Raw genomic sequence first — 19875 nt, 5'->3', positions numbered from 1 at the left:
GGCGGGGTCAGGGGCGCGGCCGCGGCGCTGCCCCCCTCCGCCCCCTTCCGTCCGCGCCTGCGCGGAGATGCGGGAGTTGGAGCTCTTGTTCCCCACTGTCCGAAGGAGCGGACCCAGTGTCGTTCGCAGTGTCCCTGACCCTAGCGCGGGCTCGGGGTGTGCGCGCTGCTGCTCCCGAGTCACGCCCCCACGTGCAGGCGCCGGACTGGGCGGGGTGGGGCTGCGGGGTGAGCGGACACGCCTGGGTGGAGTGCTTTGAGCGGAGAGAACTGGGTGAGGCGAGGTGACTGGTGGTGGGGGCCCCCGATCAAGGTCCGGCGGGAGCTGGACCTGCGTGATCGGGCCTGCGTAAGACTGGAAGGGAAGAAGGATGGGAGACAGGGAATTGCTTAGCCTTTTAGGGAGCTGGAGGAAGTCCCGTCGGGGTGGAGCAGCGCTCTGTGACTTCCACCATTGCTTGCGAATTGGCTGGTTCTCACCCCACCTTTATTTCTCGGTTCCTTGCTAAGAGCACCAAGGAGCCGCCAACATACCCAGCATCTGAGTTCTTCTGTTTCTTCTGCACCTACAGTCTTGATGAGCCCGGAATCTGCCCCCTGAGTTAATGCAGGCACTGTTTTCTCAGATGTTTTGCACAGCATGACAAAAGTGGCTAGTCTCCTTCCCTGCATGAGCTTCCTCACCCCCCACTGCCTGACCACGAAGCCACTGTCACTTAACGCCCTGTCACAGAAGCACCCCACTTCCAGGGTCCATGTTACCAGGGCACAGGTTAAGCTTCGGTAACGGAGGCTTCAGATCACATTGGTCCAACAAGCTGGAAGCTTGGTTCTGCTGCTCATAACGTGTGAAGGTGGGCAGTCCAGAGCAGTGGAATGGGGACCCTAAATACAGGTGTGGGGCTGGTGCTACCAGATCAGAGACATCCAGGGACCCAGATTCCTCCAGTCTCCTGGCTCCTGTAGTCCCCAGTGTTGTCCTCTTATGCGAGGTCAGCGCTAGGTCATCATTACATTGCTCACATTCCATACGCTGGGAAGTAAATAGTAAAGTGACATGATCATACTGACATTTTAAGAGCTTATTCTGGGAACTCTGGGGAGAATGAAGGGTATGGTGGTCAGAGTGAAGGCAGGGAGGCAAGGAGTGTCTGGATTATGAGAGGTGGCAGGCTTGGACAGAGAGGACAGTGAGACAGTGAATGTCAACAGAAGGCTCTGTATGTTGCGGGAACAATGCACAGGTCTTGCTGATGGAGTGGATGTGGAGGGTCCTGGAAGGGGAGGAGTCTGCGCTGGCTCCCAGGGCTGGGACTGGAGCAGCTGGGTGGGCATGGTGCTGTTACTGAGAGAAAATTGGTGTGGAACTGCAGGAGAAGAGGAGCTCTGCTTGGGACACGTGCATTTTCCGTCTTTGGGACGGTTCACAGAGGTTACAGACACTGCTAGGCATTGAGTGGTTACCAGGTGGGTTATCTGCATTTCACAATAACCTGTTACTGTTGCCAGATGACAAGTGAGGAAGCTGAGGCACAGAGAGGTTAATCAGCTGGCTTGAGGATACATAGCTAGGAGGGAAATGGGGCTTAGACCCCACCGTCTGCGTCCAGAGCCTGTCCTCTTAGCTATGGGGCTCTGTAGCCTCCCACGTGGGGTTTCGCAACAAAGTCCTAAATTGGCCATAAAATGATGAAAAGTGTGATGCCACAGGCTGTCAGGGACCAGGCACCAGAGGTCATTATTGATCGGAGAGGAAGAAAGGCTTAGAAGAGAAACCTTGAATGATCTTTCAGATTGCAGTGCTGAAACTAAGTGCCCAGCTTGAGGCTGCAGTACTTCCCTGCTGTTACCCAGGAGTAGTGAGTTCAGTGTCTAATTGCCAAGGTGTGTATGGCCTCTTAATCTGATAAAGTCCTTGTTTATATTGTGTTCTGCCTTGGTCTTTGATCTAATAATCTAGATTGAGTTCAATAAATTATCCAAGTCCTTGTCCCGAGTTTTCTGTTCTCTCTCTCTCTCTCTCTCTCTCACACACATACACACACACACACACACACACACACACGCACGCACACACGCCCCCTTCCAGAATTTGGTATATGGAAAGTGCAACCCATTTCCTACCTACAGATTAGTGACTCTACACCCTGTGCATGAGAACCGCCGGTGGAGTTTTAGAAACTGCAGCTGCCAGGACCCATCTCTGTAATAGCTTCACAAGTGGTTCCCAGGCAGAGCCAGGGGTTACCTCCTGTAACCCCCAAGGGTCCCGACTGTGGGAAGGGCACCTTATGTAGTGACGTGTGGAAGTGTTGGTAGGTAGACAAGTTCTGAGCACCTGTTGTGTAGCAAGCAGTGTTCTAGGCTCTGCAGAAAGAAGAGTGAGATCCTTGGTTAGATTGACCCTGAGACCTGGGGGCATCCAGCGCTTGGCTCTTCCAGGCCCCCTGCCCACGGCACAGTCACCACAGTACATGTTCCAGAAGGAAAGCGCGTGCCCGGGACACCTAGAGTCATGCATACGCCGCCTGTACCAGCCGTGAAGACGCTCTTTCCAGACGACCTCTGTAAAAATCAAGTTCTCTGGGAGAGCAACACCACAATGTCTGGGCTCACAGTCGAATTGGTATCTTTTCCGGTTTCCTCTGGGTTGATCCAAGATCCCATTTTCCAGCTTTTGATTTCTAGGGATAAGTGGCCATTTCCTCTATTGTAATTTCCTTTGAATCTTTGTCAATATCCTGTAGAAATAACATATCAGGATGCATTAATGAATTGGCTGTTGACAGGCTTTTTTGCTTATCACTTGTTTTTTCTTTTTAAAAACATTTTCACCTTAGTATTTCCTTTTTGATATGTACTTTTTTTAGTTAATGAAGTATAATGTACATACAGTGTTACATTAGTTTCAGATATACAGTATAATTATTCAACAATTCTGTGTATTACTCAGTGCTCATCACAGTAAGTGTACTCTTAATCCCCTTTATTTCACCTTTCCTCCCACCCACCTCCCCTGTGGCAACCACCAGTTTGTTCTCTTTATTTAAGAGGGTTTTTTTGGTCTCCTTTTGTTTGTTTCTTTGTTCTGTTTCTTGAATTCCACATATGCAAAAGCATATGGTATTTGTCTTCTTCTGACTTATTTCACTTAGCATTATATCCTCTAGGTCAATCCGTGTTGCAAATGGCAAGACCTCATTCTTTTTTTGTGGCTAAGTAATATTCCATTGTGTATATATACTACATCTTCTTTATCCATTCATATGTGGATGGACACTTGGGCTGCTTTCATATCTTGGCTTTTGTAGATGATGCTACTGCAAACATAGGGGTGCATGTATCTTTTTGCATTAGTGTTTTTTATTTCTTTGGGTAAATACCCAGTCATGGAATTACTGGATCATATACTAATTCTATTTTTAATTTTTTGAGGAACCCCCATCCTGTTTTCTACAGTGGCTGCACCAGTTTGCATTCCCACCAGTGGTGCACAAGGGTTCCTTTTTCTCCATATCCCCACTAACACTTGTTATTTCTTGTATTTTTTATTTTAACCATTCTGACAAGTTGTAGTTTTGATTTGCATTTCTGTGGTGATTAATGATGTTGAGCATCTTTTCATGTGTCTGTTGGCCATTTGTATGTCTTCTTTGGAAAAATGTCTATTCATGTCCTGCCCATTTAATTGAATTATTTGGGTTTTTTGTTGTTGAGTTGTATGAGTTCTTTGTATAGTTTGGATATTAACCCTTTATTGTATATATCATTTGCAGATATCTTCTCCCATTCAGTAGGTTGCCTTTTTGTTTTATTGGTGGTTTCCTTTGCTGTACAAGAGCTTTTTATTTTGATGTAGACTCAATAGGTTATTTTTGCTTTTGTGACCCTTGCCTCCGGAGACATATCTAGTAAGAAGTTGCTACAGCCAATGTCAAAAAGGTTGCTGCCTGTGTTTGCTTCTAGGATTTTTATGGTTTCAGGTCTCACATTTAGATCTTTAATCCATTTTGAATTTATTTTTGTGTATGATGCCAGGAAGTGGTCTAGTTTCATTGTTTTGCATGTAGCTGTCCAGTTTTCCCAACACCATTTGTTGAAGAGGCTGTCTTTTCCCCATTGCATATTCTTGCCTCCTTTGTCATAGATTAATTGACCATATAACTGTGGTTTTATTTTTGGGTTCTCTAGTCTGTTCCATTGATTTCTGTGTCTGTTTTTGTGCCAGTACCATGCTGTTTTGATTACTAGAGCTTTGTAGAATATCTTGAAATCTGGGGTTGTGATTGCTCCAGCTTTGTTCTTCTTTCTCAAGATTGTTTTGGCTATTCGGGGTCTTTTTTGGTTTCTTACAAATTTTAATATTATCTGTTTTAGTTCTGTAAAAAATGTTCTTAGTATTTTGGTAAGGATTGCATTAAATTTATAGATTGCTTTGGGGTAGTATGGACATTGTTAACAATATTGGTTCTTCCAATTCATGAGCATGGAATATCTTTCCATTTGTTTGTGTCGTTAATTTCTTTCATCAGTTTTATAGTTTTCAGGGTACAGGTCTTTGACCTCTTTGGTTCAGTTTATTCCTAGGTATTTTATTATTTTTGGTGCAATTATAAATGGGATTGTTTTCTTAATTTCTCTTTCTGCTACTTCATTATTAGTGTATAGAAGTGCAACAGATTTCTGTATATTAATTTTGTATCCTGAGACTTTACTGAATGTTTTTGATGCAACTGTGGAAATTTAGATGTGAGTAAATTATGAAGTTCCAATCTACCATTTTCACCAATTTTTGGTATTATGAATAGTTGCCTCTAAAATCAAGGGCTGAGGATATCTTATATCCACTCTGCTCTGTTTTATAACTTTTAGACCTGCCTTTGCTAATACTTGAAAAATTATCCAGTAAATTTAGCTAGTAGTCCTTGTCAGCAAAACCACTTAGACATGTTGATGGCTTTAAGTCCATTCAAGTAACCCTATGGGGTCTAACTTGTAAAGAGAGAAAGTCCAGAGTTAAATTTGCTTGTTTCACCTTGTAGGATGTAGATTTTATAGCTCATCTGCTAAGCAAGATCCCAACTGTGAGAACCTAAGGGGTATTGGCGGTGGTGCTGACCTCAGCAAAACCCTTCACTCTGCCTTTCTGTGGTCACTCTTTCCATTCAAGATAATTGCAACCCATGCCTCAAGAAACAAGTTATTTAATTCTCTCACTCATTTGTAGTTTTAAGGTTCATCTGTTGAGCTACTTTTACTGTCTGTTCTACTCAGTTTAATTGTATTCAGCCATCTTCCTATCTAGATGAAGGGAGCTTACCAATAATTCACCTTTGGTTATATCTCTAATACACATGTTCACATTGCCACCTGCATATAGCCTCGATCATTTCTAGTTTTTGGCAGATTTCCTTACATACAACACAGAAAAGTCAAAATGAGGTAATGGTCAGTTGGTGGGGGTACTTGACCATGCTTGGGGGGCTCTTTTAGGTATCTGTTGGGCTCCGCAGTCATGGCTGGAGGACCATGATGTGGCTTCTGCTTCTTCAATTATCAGATGCCCAGAGTTGAGCAAGGCATGTAGTAGGTGTTCGGCAAATACTTTCTGACTGGTTAACATGTTGAGGGTGTGTGTGTGTCCAACTGAAAAGAAACAAAGGGAGGATTACACTAATGCATAAAATCCTTGGTGCTTTCAAAGTATCATTTACTTAGGGAAAACTATAACTCAGCTGGCAAAGCCCCAGCAGTGTGCCCCATCATCACCCTCACGGTCATGACTGCAGCTCATGTCTTTTCAATTTGTCTCGTGTTTATTATCAAAACAATGTTGCTTAGCTGCTTTTTTTCTTTCAAGTGTACAAAGAAGTGATTTTTTGGTAAACTTGCAATTGTGCAACCATAACCCCCAGTTTTAGAGCCCTTCCATTGCTTCATTTGTGCCCATTTTGCAGTAACTCCATCCCCCCCCCCCTCGCCCCGCTCCAGCTCCAGGCAACTGCTAATCTTTTTATTTTTCTAGATTTGCCTTTTCTGGACTTTTCATATAAACAGAATCACATGTGCTTTTTCTTGCAGCTGGCTTCTTTCACTTAGTGTGGTGTTTTTCAGGTTCCTCCATGGTAGAACATGTATCTGTAGCTTGTTCCTTTTTATTGCTAAATAATACCCCATTGTACAAATATACCACATTTTGTTTATCCATTTTTCATTTGATAGACATTGTGTTGTTTATCCTTTTTGGCTGTTATGAATAATGCTGAAAATTCGGAAAAGTCACATGCAGATGTTGGTTCCCTTTCTCTTAGACACCGAGGACTGAGTGCCAGCGCGTGTTGCCAGGGGAGCTGGATGCCGTTTTCCATAGTGGCACATTCTGCATCCCCATTGGCAGCCCATAGAGGGCTCCAGTGAGTCCGCATTCTCTGTTGTCCTCTGTTGTCTGATCCTAGTAGGTATGCAGTTGGGGGTCTCACTGGGATTCTAATCTGCATTTGCCTAGTGACTTGCTGTTGAACATCTTTTCATGTGCTTTTTTATCACTCATAACTTTTTTGGTGAATTATTCAAAACTTTTGCTCATATTTAAAAACAGCTTTGTTTATAATTTACATACCATAAAGTTCACTCTTTTAAAGTACACAGGTCAGTGGCTTTAATATATTTACAGAGCTGAGTAAATATCTCCATAATCTAAATAAAGAACATTTTCATGACCAAAAAGAAACTTGGTTCCCGTGGGCAGTCACTCTCTTTCACCCTCCCCTAGCCCTTAGCAACTACCTATTGACCTTCTATCTCTATCAGTTTGTCTATTCTAGACAATTCATATACACGGAATCACAATATTTGGTATTTTGTGACTGGTTTCTTTCAGTTGGCCTAATAATGTTTTTGAGGTTCACCCCTATTGAAACATATATCAGTATCTTATTCCTTCCTGTTAGTAAATAATATGACATGATATGGCTATACCACATTTTGTTTATCTTTTATTCAGTTGATAGACATTTGGATTGTTTGTACTTCTGAGATTTTATAAGTAATGCTGCTGTGAACATTCACATACAGGTGTTTGCATGGGCATATGTTTTCATTTCTCTTGGGTAGTTATTTAGTTGTGGAATTGCTGGGTCATATGGTAACCAGATGCTTAACATTTTGAGGAATGGCCAAACTGTTTTCCAAAGCAGCTGTGCCATTTACATTCCCACCAACATGGAATGAGGGTTCTAATTTCTCCACAGCCTTGCCAACACTTGTTACTGTCTCTTTTTGATTATAGCCATTCTAGTGATTGGGAACTGCTATCCCAATGTGTTTTTTATTTGCATTTTTCTAATGACAAATGATGTTAAATGTCTTTTCATGTACTTACTGGCTTTTTGTATATCTTTGTTGGGGAAATCACTATTAAAATCCTTTGCCCACTTAAAAAAAATTATGTTGTCTTGTTGAATTGAAAGACTTTTTTATATAATCTGGATACATGTCTTTTAACATATAGATGATGTGTAAACATTTTCTCCAAGAATGTGGCTTGTCTTTTTACTTTCTTAATGGTGCCTTTTGAAGCTCCAAAGTTTTGGATTTTGATGAAGTCCAGTTTATCAATTTGTTTCTTTATAGATCATGCTTTTGGTGTCATATCTTAGAATTCTTTGCCTAAGATCACAGAGATCTTGTCCTATGTTCCCCTCTAAAGATGTTATGCTTTTAGCACTTATTAGCTCTCTGATCCCTTTTGTGTTAATGTTTGTGTATGGTGTGTAGGTAGGGCCCTAAGTCTCTCCTATTGCGTGTGGACCTTGAATCGTGCCCAGACCATTTTTAATGAAGACTGTTTTCTCCATTGAGTTGTCTTGGCACCTTTGTCAAAAGTCAGTTCACCATAAGTGTACGGGTTTGTTTCTGGACTCTTAGTGCTGTTGCATTGATCTGTATGTTTATCCTATGCCAATACCACACCGTCTTGATTATTGTAGATTTTTTTAAGTTTACTGTAAATTTTGAAATCTTTTTCTTTTTTTTTTTTTTAAGATTTTATTTATTTATTCATGAGAGACAGGGAGAGAGAGGCAGAGGCAGAGGGAGAAGCAGGCTCTCCACAGAGCAGGGAGCCCGATGTGGGGCTCGATCCCAGGACCCTGAGATCATGACCCAAGCTGAAGGCAGACGCTTAACCCACTGAGCTACTCAGGTGCCCCTCGAATTCTTTTTCATACATTGTTTGGTTTTTAGTGCTTCTTTGGTTGTATTTTTCAGTCTTGTCTCCCCAGTTAGACTGAAAGCCCACTGAAGACCCAGCTCTGTCATTTCAGATCACCAGCCTCCACACAAGTTAGTTCAGGTTTTTGGATTTCATTTTTCTCATCTACAAAATAGAAATAAAATTTCTTACCCCTTCCTATGTCATGAGGTTGTTAAAAGGATCAAATGAAGTAACAAGTGTGGAAACGCTCCTAAACTGTAGTTTTTATCATTGTGAGTGACCTTTATTAGCCCCACCTGTGGTGAGTAAATTTGTATACCTGCTTTCCTAAGATCCTTCACTTTAATCAGAGTGTAACTTCGGTTTATAGTGGACTTCGTAAGTCTCGCAAGCCTGTGCTTGATCCTCAGTAAGTCTAGTAAGTTCATTCATGTTTTTTACTTTAATTGGAAGTATGAGTGTGGCTTTTTTTTTTTTTTTCTCTGTTGTCTTCCTCTAGGTCGCTAGCCCGCCAGGAATTAAGTTGTCCCTCTTGCTTTTGACTATGGTCTTAGACTGCTCCTCTTCCCTAAACCTCCCTGTGTCCCAGCCAGACGGGGTGGGGGGTGTGGGCTGGGGAGCTCATGTACGGTAGGATGACACATCTTCCAAAAAGTGGTCACAGCTGAGTGAAGCACAGCATCAAGATGTAAGATCCATGTGGTTAAAGTTTTAGTATGCCCTGAGGGCATGGAGCGGAGAGGAGGAATCCTAACTTCAGGTCTCCGTAGTGGACACTGTGTCAGGTTTCAGTGTCCTCAACTCCCAAGAAAGCGACCCTCCCAAGAGGGCAAGATTGTTTTCCAGATGACAGTGTTATTGAAGAAGACTCTGTGCTTGATGGAAACTGTGTTTTCTCTCTAAATGACAGTCTGTAGGGCCTTATTAATCTTGCTGTTCCAGCATTAATGGTTCTGTATTCGGGGCTGGTGGACATGCTCCTCCCACGAAAGTAAACTGTCTTTGCTGAACTATCCAGTCTCACTCAGCAAACTGTTTCTGGTAACTGGGACTCAATTAACCAGCATTACACATTGCTAATACAAATGATCTTTAGAAAAAAAGGCCATTAGTCAATAAAAATCCCCATAATACCTTCAGAATGAAAGATTAGATGTGTGTGTGTGTGTGTAGAGAGAGACTCACCATTAACTGCATTCTGAGTTCCAGTGATTTACATCGGTATTCTGGCTGGAGTATGTATGCGTAACTCGTGTACTAGTGTATGCATTAAAGATGCTTAATTCAGGGCGCCTGGGTGGCTCAGTTGGTTAAGCGACTGCCTTCAGCTCAGGTCATGATCCTGGAGTCCCGGGATTGAGTCCCGCATCAGGCTCCCTGCTCGGCAGGGAGTCTGCTTCTCCCTCTGACCCTCCCCCCTCTCATGTGCTCTCTCTCTCAAATAAATAAATAAAATCTTTAAAAAAAAAAAAGATGCTTAATTCAAGGTGTTTAATTTTTTAAGAATTAAGCCATTTTCTTGTGCAGATTAGAGAGAATACAGGGTGTTTCTCTGTTGAAGTGTTCAGGAAGTTGGCATCTTTTTTCTTCTCCACACTCCTCTGGGGCATAGAGTGGAGGAACAGGTTTCCAGAGGTGGCCCAGGCCTGTGCTCTGTGGGCTTGTGCCCCCTCCGCTGGCTCACCAGTGTGTCCCAGGTGCGTCATGAACACATCCCCAGTCTGGTTTCCACAATTCTGCCAAATCGGGAAGCCTGTCACACTCCTCCCTCCCCCCACTTACCCAGCTGGGCCCCCATCGCTTCTAGTATCGGAGAAAGTCCACGGCAACAAAGGTGGGCTCACGCCTCCTCAGTGGAGGGCGCCTCGTCTTTGCGGAGACCTGCCAGGGGTTTTGTTCTGTCATTGAGGCAACACAATACATATTTTATACTTTAATTTGTGCGTCTCATCAAGTGTCTTTTCTTAGCCACCTGTGTTTCTGTTCCAGCTGTTCTCTAGTGAGGCTGCTCTTCGGGTGGTACTCAGTTATTGTTAAGTAAGGGGGTCTTTGTGTGTACTTGGGATTTTAGTTGTGTTTATTCAGTGCAGGTGTCTTCTTAGTTGGGTGGTGAATCTTCACCTGCCTTTATGAAGGCTGACGTATCCTCTCCAGGAGGGAGTAAAAGTGAGCCATGGAGCAGAATCCTAGAGTGAAATGTGTCTGCAGCCTTCGCTTTCCTTTGGTGCAAGCCAGTCCCCAGTAACTGGACAGTGTGCCACGTAAGTGTACAGGGCGATTGGTGCAAGCCAGTCCCCAGTAACTGGACAGTGTGCCACGTAAGTGTACGGGGGATGGCATAGCAGCCGCTCTCAGGAATCCGCCGTAAGTAGCAGGAAATAATCCCCCAGCTGGTCGGGAGCCCCCAAGCAGGTAACCCCCACGTCCCCTGGAGGAGCCCGGCTCTTACCGACCACCTAGGTACCAGCATGACTCCCCCTCTCGCCTGCCACCGGGGGTGGGGACCCAATTCCCCAACCGCCTGAGCCACTTAAAGAATGTCAGCTTGTCGCCACGGATGATCACAAGTCTGCTGACCTGAGTGTGACAAATGTCATTTGACCCCACACAGAAATGGTTTAGAATGCACTTCCGGTGTTTTAGGTTTCATCCAGAAAGCATGGGTTCTAGCTCAGAGTCACGTGTCCGTGCCCTTTTGCTCTCCTTTCCGGCAAGTCTGATGTTGTTCAGAAACAAGCAGGGAAATAATATCGCTGGCAGCCCGCTGTGTGTAACTGTTGGGGGAAGCTCGAAGCCTGTGTGTAGAATGACGTGGGGCGTATTTAATATTGCCACTTTTTCCCTTCAGCCCAGATTGTGGGAAGTTGGCAGTAAGCCAGTTTTACACATCGAGCTTGTGTTGACAGTGTAAAGATTGAGTACATCCTGAGTAACCGGAGATCTAGGTCCTCGGTCTTCCTGGGTGTTTTCTCGGACTTGGGCAAAGGCACAGAGGCTGCATTCTTTGCAAACGTCTTGAAGATGATTAGTAGGATTACTGTGGTATCCGGGAGAAGAAGGATTGGATGTACTCCGATAGACCGGAAAACCACACGGGTGCCAAATTAAGGTGAACGAGGGCGCCGAGGAGAGCCCTTCCATGCAGAGAAGAACACTCAGAAAGCACCAGGGCTGGGGCAGCTGCTTCACACGGAGAAGACTCGGGGGCAGTGTGGGATGCCCGCCTCTCTTGGACCTGCCACGCCATGTGGCCACTGCGCCTGTCCCACTAGGGTGGGTTTCTTCTGTGCAGACACACTGGCTGAGCCACAGAAGGCAGTCATTCTTCTCTCCACGGTGGGGGCCACTTGGCTTTGCAAGTATTTTTTATGGTTTATTTTAAGAGGGATATTGACAGTTTAGAAACTCTGGAGCAGGGTGTCTAAGGATAGGAAGAGTCTGGAAAACATCTCAGGTGTGGGATAGTGAGAGGCAGTAGGAATGGTTGGTTGGAGAGAGGAAAGCTCACAAGTACCTGAGTGTGATCTACAAACATCTGGAAGGATGTTTATCTCCTGCTTGAGGGACTATTTATTTTATGTTGCTCAAGAGGGGAAAATTAGAATTAGTGGGTTGAGATTATGGGAAAGCAATTTGGCTTAGATCAGTATTTCTAGAAGTATGGTATACGCACCACCAGGGGTATGAGAGATTGTTTTTTCTTCATCTTTAAAAATCTTTATTTCAAAGTAGTTATAGATTTACAGAAAGGTTCCCCCCCAAAATAATATAGAGAATTCAGGTGTGCCATCAGCTAAACAGCTTACGTGATGATAGTACAGTGAGCGAGCGCACTGTGAAATTAGCCCTGGTGAAGCGCTGCTAACTCTGCTAGACCTTCTCCTGTCTCACCTGTTTTCCCACTAACAGCCCTTCTCTGACCCAGACGGGATCCAGGGCCCACACTGCACGTAGTTCTTGTGCTTCTCGGTCTCTTCCAGTCTGCGTGTGACGCTAACCAGTGCTCATGACCTTGACACTTTGAGTGAATGGTAGTCAGTTACTCTGTAGAGTGTCAGTCAGTCTGGGTTGTCTGACGTTTTCTGTGATGAGATGAAGGCCACGCGTTTGGCATGAAGACCACAGAGGTGACGTTACGCCTTCTCAGTGCATCAGATCAGGGCTGCGCGGTGCCAGTCATTACTGCTGGTGTTGACCTTGTCCCTCCATGAAGGTCATTTCATCCACTCTAAAGCCACTATCTTTCTCTTTGTAATTAGTAAAAACCTTGGAGGAAATGCTTTGAGGCTGTGCCAATATCCTGTTTCTCCTTAAACTTTTGCCCAGTGATTTTAGCATCTACTGGTAAATCTTGTTTGAAATAACTTTCACTGTGGCATTTACTTAATGGTGGTTTTGTATTTTCCTCATTCCTTTATGCTTGTTAATTAGAATTTGACTGAAAAGGAGAACACTAACTCTTCTCCCCCAATGATGTATTCATTTGTTGATGTCATGGTTAGACTCCCAGGTATTTACTTTATTCTCTGGATTACAATCCAGTGCTGTTGTTACTTATTTTATTGCCCAAGTTGTTCGGCTTTGGCTTTGGCCATTGGGAACTCCTTCAGGATGGCGTGCCTTTGTCTTTTTGACGTGTCCTCATCCTTTTTAAAGAAACTTATTTTGGGTGACACAAAATGTCTCAGGCTCATCTTATGCTTTCCCTGTTCCATGCCTGAACCAACGCCTCTCCATGAAGCCTAGATTCCTTCAGCGGGAGAATGGTATTTAGAAAGCAGTATCTACGTGCTAGGTATAGTCTTGCTACCACGAGGATGCCACCATGACAGCAGACATAGCTAGAAAATGTATGTATGGGTGTATGCATACGTCCTAGTGTGTAAGTATTCATATTTATGCTTCATATCATGTGCAAATCCACACAGCCGTATGTTTTCTCTGCCGCTGTCTGGATACCTATTGAAAACTGCATTCATGCTAATACTTCAGTCCTGATCCAGCACCCCTGGGTTCTTTTTTTTTTTTTTTTAAGGATTTATTTATTTGAGGTGGGAAGGAGGAGAGGGAGAGAGAGAATCTCAAGCAGACTCCACACTCAGCATGGAGTCCGATGTGGGGCTTGATCTCACGACCCTGAGATCACTACCTGAGCCAAAATCAGCAGTCAGCTGCTCAGCCGACTGAGCCACCAGGCGCCCCACCACTAGGTTCTTTAATAGCCTTCTCCCTTCCCTTATTTGTGACTTATCTCTTCAACAGAGAGAAACCTGGCTCTCCTTATTTACAATATGTTTACTTATTTATTCAATCCCAGTATACCAATAAAATAGTTTCGAAATTGCTAATCTGTGAGAAACAGATTAGCTAACTAGAGTCAGTATTTGTATACAGCTCTTTTTTGTCCTTAGACTTAAGAGTTTCTAGTGAAAATAGTATTTTCCAGAATTACTGAGGATCGTTCTGTATTTCAGTGTGGCTCTGTTATTTGTCTGTAAAATAGTTTCATTTGTTACCATTTGTGTTCCATTTGGGTCTGATGTCCTGGTTGATTTAAATTTGGTACTTATTTTCAGGTATGTGAAGTGTCACTACGGTTCTAAGACTAGAGCTGTAGAATTTGCATCAAGTGTCTGCCCCCACTTTATACCTGTCATCCCCCTTCTGTCGTACCTTTTCCCACCCACTCTCCATGGAAACCAGTGTCTTTAGTTCCTGGCACCTCCTCCCTGTATTTCCTTTGTACAGATGAGCAGATGGGTGCAGGTGTTCTCATCCCCCTTCTTGCATTGCACATCTTCTTTTGCACTTTGTCACCGTACATCCTGGGAATCTCTGCGAGCCCATGCACGGAGGTCTTCCCCTATTTTTTACAGCTGCCTGGAGCCGCGTTGCTGAGATGGGCCGCTCTTCTCCAGCTGCTCTCCAGCCTGTGCCTGTTTAGGTGGTTTCCAATATCTTCCAGCTTAACCAGTGCTACAGGGAGTAACCTCGTGCATTCTTTGTTCCCATGTCGTTGTAGGTATGCCTACCCGACAGGTTCCTGCAGGCATAATTTCTGGGTTAAAAAGTCTCTGTAGCTTTTGTTAGGTATCACCAACTTTCCTGCAGGATTTGCAGCCCGGGAGACACCTGTTTCCCTACAGCCTCGCCAGCAGAGTCCGCACCACGCCTCAGCGTTTTGCCGGTCTGACAGATGACAAGTGCCCGGTGGGGTCTTCTCGTTTGCTCTTCTCTAAGTGTGAGTGAGCTTGGACTTGGAAACTTTTTTGTTAATTGTCTGTTCATGGCTTTTTCCCATTTTTCTTTTGTGTGTTTGGTCCTTTGTCCCTTATTTTCTAGGAGAGTTTCATATATTAAGGGGAGTGGCCCTTTTCCTGTGGTATGTGCTGCAAATATTTTCCTCCAGTTTGTCAGTTATCTTCTGTTTTGTCTAGGGCTCCGTTTTGTTTTGTTTCATTTTGCCCTGCAGACATTTTTATTTTTATGTAGTCAGATTCATCAATTTTTGTTTCATTGCTTCTGGGTGTGGAGTCATAGTGAGAAAGTCTCCCTATACTAACGGCTCACCCATGTTTTCTTCTAGGAATTCTATAGTTTAATTTTCTTACATTTTTAGATCCTTAATCCATTTGAGGTTTATTCTTATATATGATACAAAAGACACATCTGATTTCATCTTTTTCCAAATGGCTACCCAGTTGTCCCAGCACCATGTATTAAAAGGTCCATCTTTATCCCAGTGACTTGTGATGGCAAATTTCCATATATATTCAGGCTTATTTCTGGACTTTTTATACAGTCCCATTTGTCTATTTGTCTGTCAACAGCACCACCCTTTTTACATATAGAGTCTTTATAGTATGGTTTTATGTCCAGTAGTTTTAATTTTGTTTTTTCATTTTTATTGATAAAAATATTAGTCTAATGAATTTTTCTCTGATTACTGCTTTAAAGGCATCCCGTAGATGCTGATTCCCCCCCCCCCCCCCGGGTTTTCTTGGCTATTCTTGCATGTTTGTTTTTCCACGTGACCTTTAGTATCAACTTGTGCAAGTCTACACCGTAGTCTATTGGTATTTTTACTGGCATTACATTGGCTTTATAAATTAACTTAGGGGCAACTGTCATCTTTCTAATGTTAAGTCATCCTAACCAATAATAGATGCTTTTTCATTTGTTCATTTCTGCTTTCGTTGTCTTGCAAGAATGTTTTACATTATCCTTGTATATATAGGTTGAGTGCAATTACTATTAAACTTATTCCTAAACATTTACTCTTCTTTGTTGCAATGATCTAAAATGGGGTTTTCTCTAACACCTTATTATTTTATATTTCAAGGCAATTTTTGTATGTTAACTTTGTGTCCTACTATTCAATTGATTCTTTCATTGTTTGGGTTAGTTTTATCATTGATTCTCTGGGGGTTTCCAGATATATATTATGATATCTGCAAATAGTGATGGTTTTACTTCCTTACCCATTCTTATGCCTCTGCTTGATTTATCTTTTGTAATTATATAGGGTAATGTAATACGTCTAGGGTAGGGCAGTGGTAAGCAGAAATGGAGACTGGGCATCCTTGCCTTGATTTTAGTGGAAATGCCACTAGTCTTTTCCCATTAAATAAGATACTTGCATTAGGAATAAAGTATGTATATTTTATCATGTTAAGAATATATCTCTCAATTTCTGTTTTCTGTAATTTTTATAAATGGGTTTTAAATTTTGTCAAAGGGTTTTTCAGTATCTGGGTAGATGATCATATGTCTTTTCCTTTGGTTTATTAATATGAAGAATGATACTAGATTTCCTAATATTGAACCCAACTTTCATTTCTGGAAAAAATCCTACTTGGTCATGGTGTGTGGCTTCTTCCTGTGGTGTTAGATTCTGCTTGTTAATGTTTTATTTAATATTTGTGCATTGATACTCGTGAGGGATACTGGTCCGTGGTTTTCTTTCTTTGTTCTTCTTTATCTGGTGTATCAGTATTACACTTCTTCATAAAAGGACTTGGGGACTTTTCCATCATCGTCAGTGCTGTTTAGTAGTTTATGTAGAGCATTGGAACTCTCTGGTCTTGAGCATTTGGTAGAACCCCCTGTGAAGGTGTCTGCCCTGGTGCTCCTTGGGGAGGTGCCGCTTAGGAACCTTTGTCTTCTCTGACTTTCGTCTGGTTCGGCTCTAACTGCAGTAGAGTCAGTCTTGGTCGTGGCCATCTGAGCTCCTCGGGGAGTTGTCCATGCCAGCGACATGTTCAAGTCTGTTTGCATGAGGTCTATAAAAGAGTCTCTTAGGATTTTTAAAATTTCTTGTTTCACTGGTCACTTCCCCTGTGTCATCTCTTATTTTCTGTATCTGTGCTTTCTCCCCTTTTTTCTTGATCAAGTAGCTGGTAGATTGTCTACTTTGTTAATTTCTACCCCCACCCCTGCAAAAAACTATAAGACTTAGAATTATGGGTTAGCTCTGATGTTTTTAATGGAAAACCTCCCCTCATGAGTCAGCGTTTCCCTCCATTGTTTCTTCCTTGCATTTTCTTTTGGGTTACTAATAAGCTAAGACTTACTGATTGATTGATTTTATTTTTTCATTTTTATTGGTAAAAATATTAGCATAATGAATTTTTCTCTGATTACCGCTTTAAATGAATTCCATGGATTCTGATTCATAGTGTTTTCTGTGTAATTATTTTTTTAAAATTCTATACTTTTAGTTTGTATTTACTCTTTCACTAAAAGTCAATAATAGGTTTTTTAAATATCCAAGTGGAGATGACTTTGTTTTTGTTGTTGTTGTTGTTAATAATGTATACTTTTATTGCATTGTGATCAGAAAGTATTGTTTGCAGTATTTCTACATTATGGAAATGGTTGATGTTTTCTTTGTGACCTAATATATGACCATTTGTAGGGAATGTGCGATAGTTTTTTTTTTTTTTAAAGATTTTATTTATTTGAAAGCAAGGCAAGAGAGAGAGAAGGAGCTGGGGGAGGGGCAGAGGCAGAGGGAGAAGCAGGTTTCCCGCTGAGCAGGGAGCCCGACACGGGGCTTGATCCCAGGACCCTGGGATCATGACCTGAGCCGAAGGCAGATGCTTAACTGACTGAGCCCCCCAGGTGCCCCAAGGTGGTGGTTGTATTACTTGGTGTGTAGATGTTCATGAGCATTATGTCTTCGTTGCAGACTGTGGCTTTTAACATTAAATATATCCCCTTGTGTTTAACCCTTTGTGACGTGAGTTCTACTTGGTCTCCTTCTCTCTCTTTGTTTCATTTACCTTGGTCCAGCCATTTGCTTTCTGGCCTTTCTGACTGACTTTATTTTAGGTACGTCTCTTGTGTACAGAATACAGTTAGGTCTTGTGCTGTGAACTCAATTAAAAACCTTTTTCTCTAAATAGGTAAATTAAGTCCATTAATATTTATTGACATGACTGATTTATTTGCTTGTAACTATCATAATATTTTATAATATGCATATTTTGTTGTATTTGCCATTCCTTTAGGAGATCTGTATTCTTTGCTTTTATATTTTTGATTTCGGATTTAGATAGATTTGTATTTTCTAGTCATTACCTATGTATTTAAACCTATTTTTATGTCCTTAGTAACCCGTTTTGTTAAACTCTTTATTGTCTGATTTGTTTTTTTCCCTCGTATTCTTTAATGCACACCTGTTGCTTACACAGTAATGACCTATACATTAATCAGAGTTTTTGCTCTTTACCTCTTCCTTCATCTCACATTTAGTTGAATAATTTCTGTTTTGTCACTGTATGTAATATTTGCACATCAGTCTTCCAGCTTAATTGCACCTTTATTTTGGTCTAATATGTACATCTAAATATTTTTAAATGTGTCTCATAAATCCTTTTGCTGAAATTCTCCCACTCATCACTAGGCAGATAAAGTTTACCCTCACATAGAATCCTCAAGAAGGGCCGACTGAGTGTAGTATTCTCCAAATTCATGGATGTTAAAAACTGCTTTTCTGTAGTCTTGGTAATTGAAGGATGGCTTGCTGGATTTAAAATTCTTGGTTCATACTTGCATTGAATTTATAATGTTGCTCCATTGTTGCCTTGCTTGTGTGTTGGTTTTGAAAGTCTGCAGTTAGTCTACTTCCTTTGCGTATTCATTGATTGGTGTCACGGGCCTTGAGGACTTTGTACTTACCTTTGAAATCCCATAGTTTCATTAGGCTGCATCTCAGAGTTGATCCTTCTGGGTTATTTTTCCTGGGTACCCAGTGAGTCCTTTCCTTTGAAGATTTGGGCCTTTCTCTATTCTGGAAATTTTCTTGAAGAGTTAAATGTTAGCTTTGCTATACTGTTTTGTTTTCCTCTTTTAGGAAGTCTGATTTATGGACATCACTCCTTTGTCTTCTCTCCCCGCCACTTGCTTTCCTCCCCTTTCCCGTCTTTCTCAGTGTCGCTGTCCTCCTCTTGGTTGTGGTCCTGTCTGTCCTCAGTGCCCTTTGTTAGTTTTCATTTGAATTGATTCTCCTTGGGTGCTCTGTAATTGATTCCTCATTTCTGAGGTAATTTTGTTTTCCTTCCATAACTTCCCTGAGTCTGCTCACCTCTCCCCTGCTTTCTCTGTTTTTGTCCTTTTCTGTTTTTAATTCTTCTACATTTCTAATTCAGGGTGGTATATTTAATTATGTTTTGGGGAGTGTAAATTCCAATTTTCTTTTGACTCGTGGTAGTTTTCAGGAGGACATTTTTATGGTATTGAGTGTTTAAAAGATTGCGAGTCTAGCGGCAGCCTCTTCGGTTGGTTTGGCCAAGTGCAGGGGCCGCCGTGGCAGCTGTTGGCTGGCTGCTCAGCTTTGGTGAGGACAGGCCAGGGTGAATCTAATGATATTCCTCTTTACTCCTAGGACCCTACACTTTTCCTCTTTCTCTTTTAGCTTTACCACTCAGTTGCCGAAGGGTGCTTCTCCCTTCCTCTTTTGTCTGTTTTCTTCCCCGGAATGCCTCTGTAAATGGTGTCTGTCCCCTGATGCTGCATGTCTGGGCCTTGAAGTCCCTTCCCTGACACAGGCACTCAGGCATGTCATAGCTTCTTCATGTTCGTATGGACTTTCTCACCCTTCTGCTGTGCTCCTCTCTGTCTTGTGGTCTTTCCTTCTGCCCTGGCTCACCGGAGCTCGTGACGGCCGGTGTGAGCTGGGGGCACAAGGGGCCTACACCAGGACCTGGTGTCTTTTCTCTTACCCTTTTCTTCGTATTTCACATTATCTGGCTTCATGTTATGCCCGGGGTGTGGTTTGTTGGAGAATTTGTAGTTTCATTTGGGGAACCATAAGGAAGTCAGTGACTGCATAGCCAGCCTTGTCTTCAGCCATCCAGAGGTCAAGCACTCACCCAAGAAATTCTTCTCAGTGGGCTGAGGGGCTCGGAGGTCAGCATTTTCCAGTTTAATCCTAAAATTTCCATGTAATCTTTAAGGCATATTAGAGAACAGTAAAACTAGCACTCTAAACCCATGATATAAGGCTTCTATATTGAATAAATCCATTAAGAAAAAAAAGTCAATTTAGAAAATACAAATAAATAATAGTACGGATAAGAAACAAATTTGGTAGAAACCATGTCGATGGTTTGCAAGAAACCAGAGAGGTGGAGGGAGCTGCAGTGTGTAAGGGCCATG

At 42.5% G+C, this 19875-nt stretch overlaps 1 protein-coding gene across 1 annotated transcript in view; it reads left to right on the top strand.

The window, feature by feature from the left end:
- The window catches only part of CUNH10orf143 (chromosome unknown C10orf143 homolog), a 36451-nt gene that overhangs the window by 1460 nt on the left and 15116 nt on the right, over window positions 1–19875 (top strand). The gene's annotated exons all lie outside the window — the stretch shown is intronic.

This window comes from Phoca vitulina, unplaced genomic scaffold (genome assembly GCF_004348235.1).
Source record: "Phoca vitulina isolate PV1807 unplaced genomic scaffold, GSC_HSeal_1.0 scaffold28, whole genome shotgun sequence".
Taxonomy (NCBI): Eukaryota; Metazoa; Chordata; class Mammalia; order Carnivora; family Phocidae; genus Phoca; species Phoca vitulina.
Note: the sequence above shows the minus strand (reverse complement) of the source record. Positions and strands in the feature narration are given on the sequence as shown.